We start from the raw sequence: 13,942 nt of genomic DNA on the forward strand, positions 1-13,942 counted from the left end.
GAACATAAATATGCGGATATCAGTCGAGAACCGATAATTTAAAAATGAAAACATCGATCCGTAGAACAATGATTTTAAGCATCGACGCGACACATAATTAATTCATACCAACAAAAGTAATTTATATCATACACAGATGAACCACGTAATGATATAAGTATCAACTAAAAAACAATTACTATGTCGTAACTCTAGTACTCGACATAATATACAACCACACAAAGACTAGAATTGGAGGTGGTGCAAGAGCTTGAACAACATCGGTAGGTCAGCAGCTGACTGAGATTGGACCACTGGGATCTGGTTGAACTTTGGGATAGAGGTTATGTTTAGACTAGCCGGCTGGGCTTGGCATGTAGGCTAAATTGTGTTTTGTGAAGTTTGATCTCAATTAGAAAAACGGGAAATTCTAGATTAAAGACGGGAAATCCGAAAATGGTCGGAAAAACCCCTTAACTGTTTTTATTTTCACATTTTCTCTCGAAAATGGATAAAAAAAATATAGAAAACGGATCGGAACGGAACGAAATTTATCACATCTATTTTCATCCCTACAAGGGAGCGTGAATGTGTGATGCGACGACGATGAGCATTCCAGTGCGTCACGGCCGGATATTGGTCGTCGGTACTCCCTGGGAAAATAAAACATTGTGTTTAGACACCGCATGTAAGTTTAATACCTAATTTTTCAAGATAGAAGGAAGAGCTTTATCTATCATGCAGGAAAAATATTTTAATGATGAACATGGATTTACTCTATACACTAGAGGCGGAGCCCAAGCGCACTATATTTGCTTCGCTGACGACCAACTAAGTGAAAATAAATCTTAGTTTATTTGTGATGAGTGATTGATAAGTTTGTACTCTTGTTTGATGAGTTTTAGCTTACATAAGCATGCCATATATTGCAAATATAATCATATCTAACAAAAAGGTGAAAAGAAAATAGAGTTTATATTTTTGCCTCTGAGTACAGTGAAATTATACTCACTGAATGATACGATGTGTAGGAAATTGTACACACTGGATAGTCCAGTGGTCAGAGGCAGTAGATACTAGAACTTTTTCTATACAGAGACGAAACTTGGACTATGCACCGGATGATCCGTTGTTCAGGAAATATGAACACTGGAGCATTTTCAGAAAGGTCTATTTTTGTGCAAGAGAGAAAATGCTCAGCGAACAATCTTGTGATGAGCAAAGTGAACACCGAAGGATACACCGGACTATTTATCAAAGAAGGTTGCATCTGAGGAAAAATGAAATACAATGCATCAGATGGTCCGACGAATGCAGAAGTAAACACCGGAGCATTGCATCGGACTATTTCTTATAGAGAGCAAAATTTTCAGAGCGCAAAAAGTATTACTTTCATCGGATGGTCCGGTGTTCAGAGGGTGAACACATCAGAATATCTGGTGTTCACATTTTCTACGAAATATGCTTTTCATTGAGCATTTTGATTTTGGACTAACCCATAATAGAATCAGATAATCATGTTTACTTGTCTAATATTGTGTCGGTGATGGATGTAACTTGGAGGTCGATGGCGGGATTATTAGGCCAAACAGTGAGTTTGGTATCGGATGATCAAGGAGGCTGGGCGGAGTCAATACTGATCCTAACTGTGTACATGGAGGTCTAGAAAAGCATGAAAGGAAGGATGAAGATGATGTGGTGACAAAGTCAAGGGGATATCAGTGCAAGTGATAATGCAATCTGATGGATCAGTAACGTGAGAAACATGACGATAGTCAAGATCGCAAGACGGAGTACACGTATCGACATCAGAATGATTACTTAGAGTCAAAGCAAGCAGTAATGAGTCATATTTTGATAAGCGTGCAAAGCGATTTCGCAGTTTGACCTCAAAACCGTTGAGGGATGAAGTGTATGCGGCATCATCACGAAGTAAGTGTCAAAGGCAAAGCTAAGTCGTGAAGGTGTCGCGGTCGTTCGATAGATGGAGCGAAAAATGAACCAAGATATCTAAGTGGTAGGTAGGAGGTCATTGCAAGAAAAAACGTATTTTAGAAATAAAGAAACTTAAGGGTTAAGACATCTCCCTAGGTCTATAAATACAGGGTACAGCTATAGCGGAGCCTGGAGCTAGCTATTTTAGAGTCTAGTGATAGGTTTTGAAGAAGATGAGAGGATATGCTTAGCCTTTATAATAGGTTAGAGTTTTTCGAGAGGAAAATACTTTCTAATTGCCTAAAATAGAGCTGACCTATGTGCTTAATAAAGTTGATTTTCTCGCACAGGCTTGTGTTCATCTCCTTCTATACTTTTTCTTTTAGTTCTCTTGCTTCTCTTACAAGATTTTCGTTTTCGGTTGTGATTTTTGTTTTCCTTTTTCAGCTGTAGTTTTTCCACTCTTGTAAAGTTGATCTCTTTGTTACTAAAGGCATAAAATGCGCGTACAATAGAATAAATTTGGATCTTGCATCCCCTTGCCTCTAAGTCATCAACTTGTAGAGTTTCTTCACCTAGTGATCATCTTCTTGAGTTTCTTTCGAAGTTACGAGCTTTTGCGACTAAGGTCATGAAATGGTCTTAAATGAAATCTTGTGTTCATATATCATCTATGGAGTCAATGGTATCAGTTCTTTTCTCTGTGCTCTTCATTTGCTTCCACTTGAATTTTTTAGATGTGTTTGATGAAACAAATGAGAAGACCATACGATTTGAAAGAATTCGGTGAGACGTCTATTCACCCATCTAGTTGTCAATCTCGGTCCTATAGCTAATTACAAAAGTGAAATCACTGTTGAATCGAATCTGCTCGAAACATTTCAGCTTTAGGTCAACGGAGGTCACCTTCGCAAGAACCATGCATCCACCATTTTGCTTAACTGAGTCATGTCATTTGGCCCCAGCTGAACTTCATTATGGTATAAGTTGCACATTTGGCGCGCAGACCGCCATTGGAACACTTTGTCACATGGGTCGTGGCAAAATTGGGCAACTACTAGATTGAGCATGTAGCCATGAAAATACATATAGAGCCAAAGAGTGAGGTTTCATGCAGCCTTATTCAATGGTGAGACCAGGAATGTTTAACGAGAAGCCAAGGGAAAAGAAAATAGGGGATAAAGAGGTTGTTGAGATAACTTGGTGAAAGAAATACTTTGTTTGGGAAGTGATTTTCTTATATATGTTTTGTGTTTAGGGCGACTGGAGATGAGAGAGAGAAATTAAGGTGAATAAATCATCGCTATTGTCACCAACTCGAACTTACTAAGAATACATGATAGATGATAGATGTTTTTTTTTATTTTACCAAATCCAAAGATATGGCAAGTGTTCCTTTTATGGATTTGCTAAAGATCACGCTTATAAGTATATGCTATCTACAATTATCTACGAGTAGGGGTTTACGTTCATCCAGTCTATTATTCGGGTTCATTATTGGAGCCCCTATTTTATAGAAGAAGGGAGGGACAGAAAAGGCATGATGATGCCAAATTGAGGCTAGCGAGATGACAATAAATGAGAAAGGCGCACGTGGATAGTGAGGTACAACAAATTTTGGAGGAAAGTATGTATGTGCAGTTTTAGGATCCAAGCTCAACATAGATTTGAGACCATTCATACCAATTAGCATCATAGTGGGTGTGGTCATAACAATGCAAGCAATGTATGAAAAAGGCACCTATCATATCTTGTTTGTAGAAAGCTTGCACTTTTAATGACCGCATGTACAAAGATCCATTTGATAAATTACTTATTGTTCTTGTTATTGAAGGTAAAACCAACTAAAAACATGTTAAATACTTAAGCCCATGTCTCAATTAGTCGATAATAACTTGATCATATTTATTTCCCTAAGGCAAAATGTAACATACATTAGCAGCAAAGGCACGCCAGCATCTTTTGTCAAGATAAAAATGTCAAGACTTAAAAAAAATATTGTATTATACTTCACGATATACTTTCTAAACTATTTATAGTATATAATCCATATATCTCTAATGATTTAACTAGCATCAAGTTGACATTTGGATATTGATGTTTGAGAGCAATTAGCTTCACTACATCCCAAGAGAAGCATCCATTCGGGCACCCATACACAACGTCCACAAACATCATATGCGACAAACATCTTGAGGACTTAAATAAACTAAATGTCATCACGGTCAAATCTTCAAATGGTTTAAGTTTTTGTTTGTAGACTAAATTTAGAGCGAGGCGCTTCACACAAACAACCTCACCCTACCCCAACTCTGGCTCCAAGAATTATTATAGCAAGGGATACCTAGCTCCAATGATGTTTGGAGCTACAACTTTGTCGAGCAATCCCAAAAAACCAACAAAAACTAGAAACATCAAAACACTTGTAATACATGAGGGTGTTGTACCGCAACATTTAAAAAAGATTGCAACAACAATTTATCGTACATTTTGCAACTTCAAAACATAACATCGTCTTCTCTTCTAAATCGACGTAAACCAATGAAAATGCATACGAGGGGAATGTGTGCGGGGTGTAGTGGCATCATTGTGCAAGGCATGCCTAGTAGCTATTAACGAAAACACTGCACCCCGGAGGCTTCTAGGAAATATAAGTTTCTATTCCTAACATGGTATTAGAGCTAGGTTTTCTTTAGGGATGCACCAACTCATCTCGATCTAGATCTAGTCTGTGCTCGTCGGCTTCCTCTTGCCGGATCACAATCGATCTGCTATAGTAGCATAATATTGTTCATCGTTGTCTCCCGCCACTATCTCTCAACATATAATTGCTCCAGGATCCGCCGGTCTTCGCCGTGTCCCGATGTCGTCTGCCCCGACGCGGCCTCATCTCCGTCCGCCCCTGCCCACCTCCGTCCGCTACTTCCCCGCCTCCACCTTGCGCCACCCGGCCTGGCCTCGCACGCCTCCACCTGACCCCGCTTGCTCCTCCTGGTGCCACCAGATCCAGTCGAGATTCAGCCTCTCCCGATCCGGCCTACGCTCCGCCCCTCCGATTGCTCTGATTCACACGTCTCCTCTAATCTGGTCGCTCTGTACTAGACTATTTGTAATTGAGCCAGCATCGGATATTAAAAAAAGAAAAAATTGTAGCAATTCGTTACTTTATTTGCGCTCTCATTGACACTCGCCACTATCTTTGTGCTCTTGCCGTCAACCGCCGCTTCTCCTTTGCACTCTCACCATCATTCGTCACTTCTTTAAGATATCATCGAGCACCATTTCAGTTCATCGGTACTTTGTGATCTTTGATGGTGCCAACTACCAAGACTTCGCGCAGCATATGTGCATTCATATGTGTGGCCTTTGTCTTTAGGGTGTTCTCTTTGGCGACGTTCCTTGTCTGTCTTCCCTTGTGCTTCTGACGGAGCTCGTGCAACAATCTATCGATAAAGGAGACAAAGGAGCTATTGATGTTGCCACCACTGCTATGAGAAGGTTGTCTCTACCTATCAGGAAGCTTTGGAGCTGTACCGTCATCGGTTTTCTGATTGTGCTCTGTGGATAGATGATGATGCTCTTGCCGTGTCTATTCTGGTTGCTAGTGTGGATCTCAGGATTTCTTGTAAGAATATTGAGTTCCCTACAGCGCTCAAAGGAGACTCATCTGCGCGGTTCTGGATTATTGTCATTTCCCTTAGTGTTGGCTTCTCGTCCACCTGTTGTGCCTACGTCTTAGTCTACACCACCGTCTTCTCCTTGTTCGACTCCTTCGCCTTCTGCGGCCTCTTCAGGTAGTGATGGTTGCCCTTGCTGCACCTACTACAACAAAGAGGGCCATGTTGAGGTAAATTGCTACTGGAAGGAGAAGCATATTCGACATTCCTTTGGTGTTTCTACCTCAACTCCCTCTTCGACTGACACTCAGCAAGAGATTCTAACACTGCTTCATCGCCTGGTTGCAACCTCCAACTCTTGTTGTGTCCAAGATCATCACGCCGCTGCTCTAGTTGGTACTAGCCCCTAATACCATGATTCTCAGTTTCTATGAGAGCTTGATTGGCTTCGTCTTTATTCCACTACCGTCGTTGGTCTTTCTGCTTCCTTGACTATTGTCTACTTCTAGCAGTGGCATCATTGTCTTGGTCATATTTGTGGGTTGTGTCTATCTTTATTAGTTCGTCGTGGTCTTTTAGGGTTTGTATCAAGATATGTGTCTTTAGATTGTCATGGTTGTAAGCTTGATAAACAGATTCAACTTCCTTATTCTTATAGTGAATTAGTGTCTAAACGTCATTTGATATTGTTCACTCAAATGTTTCTCAAAGGTTCTGTTGGGTTACAAGAATATTTGTCTAGTCTAGAGCTTCGGGCTCCTTATTCTTCAGTGATCTGAGCTTCTATGCTTGTCGCCGGCTGCCGAAGGTTCAATCAGGTCTTCAGCTGTACTTCAACTAACTTGTCTCCACTAGTCTTAACTTGCCTTCTCCGGGGAGCCTGCCCCGCCTTAAATACCCACCAGGGCGGTAGCGTGCCCAGAAAAGGAGGGCGCGAGTTCCGAGGTGCCATAAATGGAAAGCAACCATCACGGGTTGCTGCGCGAAGTGACGGGGAGGGTTGAAAACGCGCCCCCGTCCAGTCTTGTTCGTCATCATACCGTTCTTCAACGGGCGCCGCGAGGAGGGCCCACTGGGCAGCCACCGAGCAGCCCGGCGTGCCCGCTCGGTTAGAGCGAGTTTGACACAACAGGGCGGCAGGCGGGGTGCCTTGGGCTTCGCGATGTTATCCCGAGGCACGCCGGATGTCCCGCGATGGGACTCGGGCATTAAATGCCAGGCCGTGGCAGGGAACTGAGTGCTCGAGGGCCACTGTTCGCATCCCCAAGAACTCTCTCCCGGATATGCCCTTTCTTGGTCCTCGGAGAACCGAGTGCTCGGGGGCCACTATTCACGGCCCCGAGCACTCTCTCCCGGAATTGGCTGTTCGAGTACTCTCTCCCGGAACTGATTTCCCTTGGTCCTCGGGGGACTCGGGTGCTCGGGAGCCACTATTCATAGCCCCGAGTACTCTCTCCCAGAACTGATTTCCCTTGGTCCTCGGGGGACTCGGGTGCTCGGGGGCCACTGTTCGCAGCCCCGAGCACCCCCTTCCCGATACTTGACTTTTCTGGTCGTCGGGGGACTTGAGTGTTCGGGGGCCATTATTCGCAGCCCCGAGCACTCTCTTCCTGGCACTTGCTCTGCTTGGGTCATCGGGGAACTCGGGTACTCGGGGACCACTGTTCATGGCCCCAAGCGCTCTCTCCCGGGACTTAGTCTTCTCGCACCTCGGGGAGATGATCCCCGCGGGAGGGTGCCACGTGGCAACCTGCTGACCTGGCCTCGGGACTCGGGGACCCTTGGTTCCTATGTCATCGACACCCTGGTACTCCTGCACTCAACTCTTTGTCCTCCCCTCTTTTCCCAAACCATGAGCTTGTCCATGGGAGACCCCCGATCCGGTATCAAGGAGTATGATTTGGGTTGGGAGGCCCTCGGTACAACTATGGGAGCTTGATTTGAGGCTGTTGAGGTTGACTTGGTTGCCAGGAGAGACAAGGTCGATTTGAGCTGAGAAATTCGATTGGGCAAGATGGAGCTCGATCGAAGCAGGGAAGATTTCGATACATGGGCAACGTGGAACTAGACTGGGTGTGGGGAGGAGCTCGTTCTGAGGGCTAGCAAGCCGTTATCCTGACACTGATTAGTATTCTATTTGAGTCTTTTTCCCATCTGTTCATTTTGCCCTCTACATGTTTGTTAAAATGTCTACTAAAGCACGTGCTTTCACAATTCTATTAGATCAATCTTTTTCACTAATTCTCATTAACAAATTTCAGCAACCCTCCAATAGAACATTGATTCGGGGAAAAGACATTTAAACTTATTTTGGGAATGGAGGGGCTGCAAATATGTGGGGAACCATCCAGATATATTCTTATTAATCATTAAATCGATCATTTATGTAATCACGACTACAATGATTAACCAAAATATCACCCCAGTAGTCCCGGCATGTGTTTACTTACATGATCGGAATACACGCCTTTACAACAAGCATATCACCACAAGACATAATAAAGATCAAGTAGTTAAATTAAGTTACAAATCTTTAAGTAGATTAAACTTTACAACAAAATATATAACTTGAACATTTGCTAGAGTAGCTACGGAGCAGAATAAGTTACATGACGGTAAAAGATAGGTAACACCATTTGCCCTACGGTGCCATCCCCAAAATAACAACACACTAGTAGAATGACACTACTCTTACCCGTTGTCAACATCGACAGGCATTAAGTAGCTAAAAACGAAATCTTCCTCACCTGAAAAGCAAATAAGGCACGTGAGTACGAAGGTACTCGCAAGACTAAATCCATAATGTGCACTTATAAAAACCCGACTCTAAGGAAAATACAATTTGGATAATTAGCAAGGACTTAACCACAAAGTTAAGTGAATTTTATATGCAAGAGCAATTTTGACTGAACTGTAAGCATCTACACCTAACCATAAACAACCTTCTATCCTAATATCACTACCATACCATAATTATAACTTGAACCGTATCAAAACTTCAACAACATTACCATACATTTCCCGATATACCACCACAACCACAACTGGAATTCTACGATTGATGCAAATAGATAGAAGCGTATTCATAACCGAGAGCGTGACAATTTGAATCGTTTTACACCCTGCATGGAGTACTCCATTACCCACACGACTTGAGCAAGAATTTGCATTTGCTGAACTTGGTATAGAGACGATGTTCACGGAGCCTTTCAAGAGCGATTCGGAGATGTTGGACATGTTCTTCTTCGATATTAGAATAAACAAGGATATTGTTGATAAAGATTACGACGAAAGAATCTAGCTCTTTCATGAACATTGTGTTCATTAGATATATGAAGTAAGCTGGTGCATTGGTTAGGCTAAAGGACATAACTATGTACTCATAGAGTCCATAACAAGTGGAGAAAGCTGTTTTAAGAACATCCTCCGATTGAATCTTTATTTAGTGATCAATCTTAGAGAAGAAACGAGCACCGATCAATTGATTGAAAAAGATGTTAATGCGGAGAAGGGAATATTTATTTTTGATAGTGACCGCGTTGAGAGGACGATAATCAACACACATCCTCAAGGTATTATCCTTCTTCTTGACGAAGATAGCTGGGCATCCACAAGGTGAGAAGCTCGGATAAATGAAACCCTTCTCAAGTAATTTCTTCAATTGTTTCTTCAATTTCATTAACTCATTCGGAGGCATACGATAAGATCTTTTAGACACCGCAACTGTTCTGGGTGCGAGTTCAATGACAAATTCAACATTCCAGTTGGGCAGCATCTCTGGTAATTCTTTAGGAAAAACATCCGGGTACTCGAACACCACTAGGACATTCCAAATGTTCGTGGTTGTGGCACACTCCAAAGTATAGAGATGGGGACCACCCTCTCCGAAGTGGAGGGGGATCCGGACACCAGTCGAATTTTTGAGAGAGATGATTCACTGAGCGCAGTCGATGAGAGCACTATTTTTTGTCATCTAATTCATCCCTAAGATGACATCAACTCCCCTAGTATCAAGAATGATAAAGTTTGCAGAAAATGAAATTTCTTGAATGAGGATCTCGGCCAAAGGAACGACGTGATTGGTTTGCAACTGGGTATCAAGTGCATCAATATAATAGGAAGAAGGTAGAGTCTTGGTGACCATATTGTGACACAAGACATAATCCTCCTTAATGAATGAATGAGATGCTCTGGAATCAAAAAATGCAACTGCAGGGTGGGAATTTACGAGTATCTTACCAACGAGCCTGATGTCATCCTCTAAAATATCGCCTAGAGGGGGTGAATAGGCGAAATCTAAAAATTCTATAAACTTAAAACAGCAGATTAAAAAAGTTCAGACCTTCCGCACTTTTGTCCGAAACCTCCGCACTTGTCCGGAGGTTCCGAAGAAAAGTGCGGATACTCCGGACTTTTTAAGAAAGCTTGAATTGGAGCAAAAACTGAGATAAGGTGTGACAAATTTATAAGTTACCAAGCATCAGTAGATGTATGCCAGCCTATAAAACCAAATACCTGCAGCTCAAACTTTGCAACGAGATAGATCGGGTTTAAACCCTAGAAATCTATTAAAATGAAAGATTATAAATAAATGCTAGAAATTGAACAAAGTTGACACAAGAATTGTTTACCGGAGTTCGGCCACTCCACAAAGAAGTGTCTACGTCTCCGTTGAGGAGCTCACAAAGAACCAGGTCTTTTCTAACCCTATCCTCACCAAAGCGATCACAAAGATCGAGCTTCGAATTTCTTACTCAACTTGTTGGGGTGATACAAACGTCCCGAGGCTCACCACAAACTTGGGAGCTCAACAGACAACGCCTTGCTATCTAGGTGGACGAACCACCAAGAGTAAAGAACTTGAAACCACCGGCTTGATGAAGAAACGAGTCCTCAAAAGATGCCTTTGTACTTCACTAGCACTCTTACTTAAATTCACTCAACCCTAGCAAAGATCTCAACAAGAATCACAAAAGGGGAGTGGAAAGGAGCTTTTAATGTGCTAGAAGCCTTTTGTCTCAAAGCTGGTCGGAATTAAAGGGCTCAGGTGCTATTGCATTGAAGGGTGTGGGGGTTTTTATACTCCACACTCAAAAACTAGTCGTTATACTCTGAAAAGTGCGGACCCTCCTCACAAGTCCGGAACCTCCGCACTTATGCGGACCTTCCGCAGAAAAGTGCGAACCTTCCACATTTAACCGGGAACTCACTAAAGTGCGGACCCTCCGCACAAAAGTGCGGACCTTCTGCACAAGTGCGGATACTCCGCAGAAAAGTGCGGCTTCGGCATTTTTCTGAAACAAAAATTTTAGGGTTAACTTTCTATGACTCTCATGGGTTTGTTTGGACTTTTGAGCATTGTCTGTGTACAACCAAGTAGATTCCATGTCCCCTTTTATAGTACGGCATTCTAAACTCAAATATAAAGCATAAAAGAATTTAAAAAGCATAGGAGCCTAGCGCTTTCCTTTATCCATTTTTGGGGGGTTCACAACGCGTCACATTTTTTACTTGATGGAACTAACACCTGTCCATAACTCATAAAACTCATTAGTTCTTTAATTATTTTGTCATTATCACCAAAATCCACTTGGGGGCCTAGATGCACTTTCATCCTCCTAAGCCCTTTCGGCGGTGATGTGGTTCACCCGGTCACGCTTGGGAACTTGCGTAGCCTTGGATGCCTGCTGACATGGTTGTTCTTGTAGTGGCGGCCTTGGAGCAGTCACAATGACTCCCATCTTCGAAAAATAACACTCTCGCGCAAGGTGCCCGACACACCCACAATTGTAGCATGGGCCGTTTGGACCACCAGTCACACTTCCTTGTGACCCTGCAGGCCTTAGAGTTTGTCCTGGCGATAAGGAGTATGAACGTTGCACCACCCACATAGGACTACAGCAAACGATGTCGACATGGAAGATGAAGGAAGTTGATTCCTCCATTCGCTGACATTGATAGCTCCCGTCCACAGAGGATGATGGGACCCTCTTACGCTTCTCCTCCTCCTGATGCTTCTTCAACTTGTGCTCGACGTTGAGAGAGGTACCCACCAACTTGTTGAAGTCAGCAAACTCGTGAGCGGATAAACAGTCTTGTATCTTGGTGGAGAGACCATTTACAAAATGATCTTGCTTCCGAGCATCGGTACCAATTTCTTTCGTTGCATATTGTGCTAAATGGTTGAACACTTGCACATATTACATGACCAACTTTCCTTCTTGCTTGAGGTCTAGAAATTCCCTTCACTTGATATCATTATCCCCTTAGAGATATGATAATCGCGGAAGGCTTGACGGAACTCCATCCATGAGATACGATGATCGACAGCGTGCATGGTGAGATAGTTCATCCACAGGTGCCGGTCGCCCCTTGGAGTTGATGTGCGGCAAAGAGGGCCTTCTCGTGGTCCTCGCACTGAAGAGGAGCAAGCCTCTGCTCGATGGTGCGCAGCTAGTGGTCCATGTTGAGAGGATCCTCGGTGCACTTGAAGGTAGAAGGACTAGTACGGAGGAAGCTCGAGTAGTTGTCACGGCAACCGGCTCCTTCTCCTCCTTGAGGAGTCGTATTACGCACGGGCACCTCGAGCAGAGTGATCTACGCGTGGTGATTTTGCTCGATTTGCATGAGCACATTCGTCATGCTCGGCGATGGAGGCAGCACAAGATTATTCTCATTTGACCCCTTAGGAATATCACCCGAATTGCCACGGGTCCTCATCCTGCTAGGATGGATGGAGAAGGAAGAGATCAAATTCTGACATAGCGATACAGGGCCATGGAAAAACGTACTAGTTGGATATCAAAGGCAAGTGATGCACACTAAGCCATCACATACTAAGAAAAAGTGCATGTTCAAAGGTTCTGAGTGTCCGCAAAATTATCCAGAGTGTTCGCATATTTTTGCGAAGGATCCGTAGTTTGGACAACAATTTAGATTATATCTTGATAAGGCAAAACGACCAAGAAACCTTAAGAATCAATAGGAATGCGCTTGGACTCCTTAAAGCCCTCTATATTTAAATGCGTGCAAAATGAGAGATATTTTTCTTTAGGCGTGGTTTTTGGGTGGTATCACACCAATTTTCTATTTTCCTATTTTTAGAATTATTTTTATCTCTCCTACTTAAAATACGTAGTGCCTCATATTATCCCACATTCATCCCATCGTTCTGCATCTCCCTTCGCCCCCGCTCTGCTCGTTGTTCCTTTTGTTTGCCATGTGCTGACAGGTGGGCCCTACATTCTGCCCTACTCGCCTTCCGCGTCTGCTGCCCCCTCAATCCGGATTGCCCAACCTCCCACATGCATCGAAATCCCAGTGTCGCAAGTCTCTATTCCCGGTCGCCGCCCCCAGATCCTAACTTCGACGATGCCCATCGCCACTCGCATGGCTCATGGTTGCAGTGCCGCTCCATCGCGCATAGATTTTGACGTGCTGACTGCAGCTCTCCCCACAGCCTGTCGACGCCTACGACCCGTTCCCGTACACCTTCTATCGCCGTTCACCCCCAACCCTAGCGCCCCCTCCCTTACTATTTGCCTCAGCTGCAGCATCCTCCAGCGAGCACCTCGCCTCATCCACCAAATACAGGGAGGTCACTGTTGGATAGCTCGCCACCGAGGGTACCATGCACAACCCTCCTCCTCATCACGACCCTCCCGTCCTCCCCCACTAGCACCGATAGTTCGGCCTCTCACCCTCTATTGCAACGGTCGTGGATGGACCCCGACCAAGCTGCTGCATGACACCAGAGTCTCCAGACCCTAGACCCCTCGATTAGAGGTAGTTGGTTCTGATCTGACCTGCAAACGCTCTATCTGGAAGACTACGACATCGACATTGGCACGTCGCCACCCTCAAGTTCTTACCCTCTAGTCACCGCGGTAAGGCATCATTCTTCCCTCATGCATTATTGTGATCGAATCAACACAATTGTACAATTTCCCCCCAATCAAACTACTGATTCTTGGCTCTACTGTTCAAGTAGAGGACGTGCGTCCTCGGTACATGAACCTCTGAGAGCAGAGAGGATAAACATGAAGATGAATGGCTGATCAACAAAGAACATCCTTCATTCGCCTCCATCGCCTGGTGCATGCATTCTCAACTAGAACCAAGCAACAACACCTATGATCCATCCTCGAGTTATGTTTATCAGTACTATACAATGAAAACACTCCATTCTAAATCAATCCTGTGGAGGCAACGCAAGGTAAATGACATGACATATCTTTTTGTATTCCCATCTCACCTTTTTGCTCACCATCTGTTTGTTGAAATGTTCTCTTAAATTTCTTTTGTAATTTACCATCTATGACCAGTTAGTGGTAGGATAAACTGATGTCTTATATTGCATTTGGAAAGTACAGTTATCTATACTATCGAAAATCACACGAGCTAATCATTTG

The sequence above is a fragment of the Phragmites australis genome, chromosome 2, assembly GCF_958298935.1.
Source record: "Phragmites australis chromosome 2, lpPhrAust1.1, whole genome shotgun sequence".
NCBI lineage: Eukaryota > Viridiplantae > Streptophyta > Magnoliopsida > Poales > Poaceae > Phragmites > Phragmites australis.